Raw genomic sequence first — 8,202 nt, forward strand, 5'->3', positions numbered from 1 at the left:
AATTGTTCACATCCGTTCCACCCATCCCCTTGACTATGACCAGCATTTCAACAATCAACAATCGGATCAATCTTTTACACACTGTCAGAATTGGCCCATGTCATTACGGAATAAAAAATATTCGTATGAATTATTGGCTCTACTCCCTTTTTGCTTGGTTTTCTTGCACTCTATGCCCGCATATTCGTTATCATGGAGGCCCCTGAGTCAGATGACTCCATACATTACTGGTATTTTTCGCTTTGTTGGTACCGAGCCTTGGCTTGTGAGCTTCCTACACAGACACCAACAGCACTATCTACAGGTAAATGTTTACACGAGACCATTTTCTCTGTCATCACGACGGTCAGTCCAGCTTGAATGAAGTTTTCATTTCTCAAATGAATCGATTGAAATCTTCTGCATACAACTTTCCATTCACTCGATGTCTGGAGGAAGGTTGGTTCGATTGGTTTGAAATAAGGACAAATATGTTAGAAATGAGGTGAGTCTCATGTCAGAAATGAGGATAGTCATGTCAGAAATGAGGATAGTCATGTCAGAAATAAGGATAGTCGCTATATTCACTATAAAGTCAGTTACAGTACCAGGCACGACTTTCTAGTGCTGCTAACCCAGTCCGAACACATCCCAGACATGATGTCCAAACACGCTCCAGACACGATGTCCGGGTATCAACACAGGCCGAACACGCCCAAGACACCATGTCCGAATGGCAACACAGGCCGAAAACACCCCAGACATGATGTCTGAACACGCCCCAGATACGATGTCCGGGTATCAACACGGGCCGAACACGCCCAAAAGACACCATGTCCGAATGGCAACACGGACCGAACACGCCCCAGACACGATGTCCGAGTGTCAACTCAGATCCGAAAACAACCCAGACACCATGCTTGAATGGCCGAACATGCCCCAGACACGATGTCCGATTGGCAGCACAGGCCGAACACACCACAGACATGATGTCCAAACACGCCCCAGATACGATGTCCGGGTATCAACACAGGCCGAACACGCCCTAGACATCATGTGTGAATGGCAGTACAGGCCGAACACCCCCCCAGACATGATGTCCGAACACGCCCCAGATACGTTGTCCGGGTATCAACACGGCCGAACACACCCAAGACACCATGTCCGAATGGCAGCACAGGCCGAACACACCCCAGACATAATGTGTGAATGGCATCATAGGCCGACCACATCCCAGACATGATGTCCAAAGTCGCCGCAGACACAATGTCCGAACACAGCCGAGACACCATGTTTGAATGGCAGTACAGGCCGAACACCCCCCCCCAGACATGATGTCCGAACACGCCCCAGATACGTTGTCCGGGTATCAACACGGCCGAACACACCCACGACACCATGTCCGAATGGCAGCACAGGCCGAACACACCCCAGACATAATGTGTGAATGGCATTAGGCCGACCACATCCCAGACATGATGTCCGAAGTCGTCGCAGACACAATGTCCGAACACAGCCGAGACACCATGTTTGAATGGCCGAACATGCCCCAGACACGATGTCCGATTGGCAGCACAGGCCGAACACACCCCAGACATGATGTCCAAACACGCTCCAGATACGATGATCGGGTATCAACACAGGCCGAACACGCCCAAGACACCATGTCCGAATGGCAACACAGGCCGATAACACCCCAGACATGATGTCCGAATACGCCCCAGATACGAAGTCCGGGTATCAACACGGGCCGAACACGCCCAAGACACCATGTCCGAATGGCAACACAGGCCGAACACACCCCAGACACGATGTCCGAGTGTCAACTCAGATCCGAAAACAACCCAGACACCATGCTTGAATGGCCGAGCATGCCCCAGACACGATGTCCGATTGGCAGCACAGGCCGAACACAACCCATACATGGTGTCGGAACGCCCCAGACACGATGTGCTATTGGCAACACAGTCCCAACACCCCCCAGACACGATGTTAATAAGGTTGGTCGTGTTTGAAATAAGGTCAGTCTAGTGTTTGAAATAAAGATAGTCATGTTAGAAATAAGGATAGCCATGTTTGATATAGGGATAGTCATGTTTGAAATAAGGATAGTCTCATGTCAGAAATGAGGATAGTCATGTCAGAAATGAGGATAGTCATGTCAGAAATAAGGATAGTCGCTATATTCACTATAAAGTCAGTTACAGTACCAGGCACGACTTTCTAGTGCTAACCCAGTCCGAACACATCCCACACATGATGTCCGAACACGCACCAGATACGATGTCCGGGTATCAACACGGCCGAACACACCCAAGACACCATGTCCGAATGGCAGCACAGGCCGAACACACCCCAGACATAATGTGTGAATGGCATTAGGCCGACCACATCCCAGACATGATGTCCGAAGTCGCCGCAGACACAATGTCCGAACACAGCCGAGACACCATGTTTGAATGGCCGAACATGCCCCAGACACGATGTCCGATTGGCAGCACAGGCCGAACACACCCCAGACATGATGTCCAAACACGCTCCAGATACGATGATCGGGTATCAACACAGGCCGAACACGCCCAAGACACCATGTCCGAATGGCAACACAGGCCGATAACACCCCAGACATGATGTCCGAATACGCCCCAGATACGATGTCCGGGTATCAATACAGGCCGAACACGCCCGAGACACCATGTCCGAATGGCATCACAGGCCGAACACACCCCAGACATGATGTCCAAGCACGCCCCAGGCACGATGTCCAAGTATCAATACAGGCCGAACACACCCAAGACACCATGTCCGAATGGCAACACGGACCGAACACGCCCCAGACACGATGCCCGAGTATCAACACAGGCCGAATACGCTTAAGACACGATGTCCGAATGAATAATTGACCAGGATAATGGAATTTTATCGAGCGATCATTCGGAACAATGCCGATTTCCAGATTTCAGACTTGGACGGCTATATTTATTGGTGGTTCCGTTGACCTGCCAGCTTTAAAATTGTATTTGCGAAATAGCTTTCGATCAAGATCGGTATTGGTAAATTGTAGTTTCATTCAAAGTTAATTTATGAGTTCGGCCGATACTAATGTCCCTTGCATTTATTGCGGGTCGCCTGTGTTTGCCGCTGGGTTTATTTGACAAGGACAGGAATATTTGGGGCTCACACATATAAATATCGAAGACTCCTGGTTACACGTCTATAATTTCAAATGCCGATGCGAAGTTGGATGTTGGACGCACTGGCGTAGCCAGGGGGGACGAAAGGGGCGGTTGCCCCCCCCCCCAAATTTATTGAAAATTTTCGTAAAATCAATAGATATTAGAGTATTTTGGGGCAAAAGTATGCAACCTAAAATTTTTCTTCGCGCTTGGCGCGATTTGGTGTCCGTTCATGTCTTGATTTTGTTATCGGTGTCACGAAAAAAAATTATTCCGCAAATACCCATTATTGAATTTAGCTGCATTCTCAATTATGAGAATACAACAGGACCAGTAGATACACTAGTGTAGCCCGAGGTCGTTGGGTTGATTGAGTCTGTAGGAGTGTCAGTTCAGTATGGCGGTTGGGAACTGTTAGCTCCGGCAACTAGGCTACCGTTTCGGGACACACGAAGATATATAAAGTATGCTACATGCTACTCCGCAAAGTGCGCTCCCGAAATGATTGACCACCATAAATCCGACCCATGTATTCCGAAGCCTTCGATATAGATAAGCTATAGTTGGCAACTGGAAGCTTACATATGGTATGTGTCTGTGTGCGTCTAAGAATCGTATGTATAAAGGGTAGTGATGAAATTGCCTATGGCAGGATGTACGGTTCTGCGAGATGTTCCCACGGGAGAGCTCCCCTAAAGCCATAATCCCCCCCATTGGGGGTTTCGGTGTGGCAGTTACAGCCCTCATAGATCATAGGCTAGAAGTCCTGAATATTATTCTGATCGCCCGCTGCTCCATTCGCATCGCGAAACACGATGATCAGATCCCGGCATCCACTGTGTAATTGGGACTTTAGTTCCACTGTTGTGTGGAATAATGATCATTCTGGACCAGCTTCGAACAATACATTGGTGAATGGGGTACTATACAGCAAAGTATCTGCGATTTCAGCTTTAATCCAATGATAAAATCAATTCATACGACTCTTACACAAATATCAGTGCATGGTCGCGGTGCTGTATCATTTCTGACTCAAAAGGTCCCCGTAATGTAGAGAAACCTGAATCGTGATTTAATAATACAAATAAAATACAACAAATTCAAAAGTCCGCGTTTACAGTTGAATCTCTGGAATTCATCAATCCTCACAACGCATACATACGGTTAACGATATATTACGACTCAAGTAAATGGAGCATAGAAATAAGTGAACTTGTATCGTCGTTACCGCGACTGTTTTAGCAGCGGTTCATAAGTGCATTGAACCAACCAATCATCATCGTCAATTTCATTGTTCGCGATCAAAGTGTTGCTCTACTTATTCTTGCTAGCTTGGTAACAATATGTTCAAGTGAAAAGCAAAGCCGGTGGCCCGCGAGCATTTCGAATGTTTGAATCCGGCCCGCGACGTAATTTTGAGTTTGACAGCCCTGGTTTACAACGCAGGATATTTGTGGCCAGATAGTTATTGTTTTTAGTTGCTTGCTGATGCTGTATAGTAAAGCGATGCAGTGAAGGAATATGAAATTGCTATAGTTGTTGAAATTTACGGACGGGTGATCAGAATAGAACCCCGAGGAAGTATCTGGCAGATGTTCAGTACGTTATCGCAAAGTATTCGAAGAAAGAGTGCGACTGTGATTCCGATTTTTGAAGACACAACTGTCCAGCATTTTGGCATATTAATATTAAATGATGAAGATTATGCTTTTGGAGATGCTGACTATCCACTGAGGACTTACTTATTCACGCCACTATTATGGCCAAGAACATTGACCGAAAAATGTCACTATTGTTTTCATACATAATGTTACCCTTTCTGGCATAGAGCACAGTGCTTTGGGTGTTGAAAAAATATCTCGCGCATTGCCTATATTCAAGGAAGAACCTCAGAATATAATTGTGACAATAGCCCGCCTCTGCCTTCACAATCTATCAATTCAGACGAGGAAGATGGAGCTGAATTTGATGAAATACTTCAAATGGAAGCGTTGAACGCACTCGCATGGTGTCGACTCCTACAGACTACACCAGTGGTTCCCAACCTTTTTTGGCTCATCGCCCCCTTTTCAAACTCCACGCCGATCATCGCCCCCCAAATATGGGGAACCGAAGAATGGGCATACAGACTGAAATCACCGGCGAGTTGACTAAGAAAAAAGGTCAACTTTTCGGCTCGACCGCGAAATTTCACTTTCCCAGCTAAATTTTGGTGAGCTGAGTAACAAAAAAGGTGATTTCTCCGACTTGATTCCAAAAGGACCATAACAGCACTTCGTCAGCCCCCAATACGTTGGTCTTGACCCCCCCTCCATAGGGCGATAAAGCAAACTTCTGCACCCCTCATACCCAACTCCCCCGATACCTCTTCACCGCTACTTCTCAGCACAAATTGTTGGACTCATTAGTTAGTCGGCTTAATTCGTGCGAAGCGCGAAAAATTTCCATCGGTATGATTGAATCGGTCAATATGATCGGGAATTGCATATATATTTCTATCAATTTCTTATCCTCTCTCTGCTCATGTATTCAGATTTACCGGTAAAACTGAGTTAGGTGTCTTGGAAAATGTAGGGCCCGTAAATAATAATTTAACATATTCGGGCGAACCCGTGGGTATAATGACTTCGTTACGTAATGACATTTTGTGGCCTGTCTGCTATGCCAAAAGATATTCAAATCGCCCATACGTACTAAACTAAAAGATTCACACGAGTTGAAATTGGTATGTCTGCACAGGCAATTAATTTTTCTCTGCGAGATGGCATAATTTTGTGGGGTTCTGATTGCCAGGACAGGAACATTTGGCGCCAGCCATTTAGGCGCATATATACAATTAAATATATATGTCTATCGTATATATATCGAAGTCGGTCAGCATAAAGGCAGGCCTTTTCCCTAAGGTTTTCGCGTTCTGGCCCACTTCTCGGAGTCGCATGTTACATGGCCTGAGACTATACATATCTCTTGGTGCGACATGGTGTGACTGATGCCGAGATGCCCATTTATATAACTCATGCATATTATTTCTTGGAGGAAGGGTATCCAATAAGTAAGAAATATGAGACCAAGAAAAGGCGCGCAGCGCGGAATTTTTTTGAAAAAGTTGCCTAAATTTCCACAATAATTATTGTTAATTCACGAAAGAATTGTGGGCCTCCTTCGATCTCGGGCCCCCATCCCAATTGGGGTTTGGGTGTGGCAGTTACGGTCATGGACGCCAATATAGCCATTTCAACGCGCCATCGCCCCCTATCGCCCCCTTCGTCCGTTTTCGCCCCCCTATCGCCCCCTTGGCTATTTTCGCCCCCCTGGACCGACAAATCGCCCCCCGGGGGGGCGATATCGCCCACGTTGGGAACCACTGGACTACACAAATATTTGCATGACAACGCATGATCTTGAGATTTCTTCTAGCTAGCATTCATGAATATTCTTGTTTGCAATACATTTGATTACATTCCAAAACATACTTGTGCTTTATTGCTTGCGACACGTCAAAATGAGGTAAAATGTGCATTATGGCTGTATTAAGTAAGTTCAACCTTATAAATTTGCGACACGAGATAGCGAAGTTATTGGGGCGTGTTCGGCCTATGATGCAATTCAGACATTATATCTGGGGCGTGTCGGCCTGAGTTGACACTCAGACATCGTGTCTGCGGCGAGTTCGGACATCATGTCTGGGGTGTGTTCGGCCTGTGCTGCCAATCGGACATCGTGTCTGGGGCATGTTCGGCCATTCAAACATGGTGTCTCGGCTGTGTTCGGACATTGTGTCTGCGGCGACTTCGGACATCATGTCTGGGATGTGGTCGGCCTATGATGCCATTCACACATTATGTCTGGGGTGTGTTCGGCCTGTGCTGCCATTCGGACATGGTGTCTTGGGTGTGTTCGGCCGTGTTGATACCCGGACAACGTATCTGGGGCGTGTTCGGACATCATGTCTGGGGGGGGGGGGGTGTTCGGCCTGTACTGCCATTCACACATGATGTCTAGGGCGTGTTCGGCCTGTGTTGATACCCGGACATCGTATCTGGGGCGTGTTTGGACATCATGTCTGTGGTGTGTTCGGCCTGTGCTGCCAATCGGACATCGTGTCTGGGGCATGTTCGGCCATTCAAGCATGGTGTCTGGGTTGTTTTCGGATCTGAGCTGCCATTCGGACATGGTGTCTTGGGTGTGTTCGGCCGTGTTGATACCCGGACAACGTATCTGGGGCGTGTTCGGACATCATGTCTGGGGGGGGGGGTGTTCGGCCTGTACTGCCATTCACACATGATGTCTAGGGCGTGTTCGGCCTGTGTTGATACCCGGACATCGTATCTGGGGCGTGTTTGGACATCATGTCTGTGGTGTGTTCGGCCTGTGCTGCCAATCGGACATCGTGTCTGGGACATGTTCGGCCATTCAAGCATGGTGTCTGGGTTGTTTTCGGATCTGAGTTGCCATTCGGACATGGTGTCTTTTGGGCGTGTTCGGCCCGTGTTGATACCCGGACATCGTATCTGGGGCGTGTTCAGACATCATGTCTGGGGTGTTTTCGGCCTGTGTTGCCATTCGGACATGGTGTCTTGGGCGTGTTCGGCCTGTGTTGATACCCGGACATCGTGTCTGGGGCGTGTTTGGACATCATGTCTGGGATGTGTTCGGACTGGGTTAGCAGCACTAGAAAGTCGTGCCTGGTACTGTAACTGACTTTATAGTGAATATAGCGACTATCCTTATTTCTGACATGACTATCCTCATTTCTGACATGACTATCCTCATTTCTGACATGAGACTCACCTCATTTCTAACATATTTGTCCTTATTTCAAACCAATCGAACCAACCCTGTAGGATGTCTGCTCTCTGTCTCTGGTGTTCGATCACTGCAGGGGATTCCCACTGAAGTCACTGGGGCATAACGGTGAAAGTATATTTTTCACATAGGGCTACTGGCCTGTGTGCATTGCAGCATGGCCATTTATATTTATAATTTACTGGCATTCAGTGAAGACTTCACGTCTTCTCTGACTCCCTACGACCATGTTGTGACGTCA

This window comes from Botryllus schlosseri, chromosome 15 (assembly GCF_051294905.1).
Source record: "Botryllus schlosseri isolate E-star chromosome 15, Bs_hap1, whole genome shotgun sequence".
In the NCBI taxonomy this organism is placed as follows: Eukaryota; Metazoa; Chordata; class Ascidiacea; order Stolidobranchia; family Styelidae; genus Botryllus; species Botryllus schlosseri.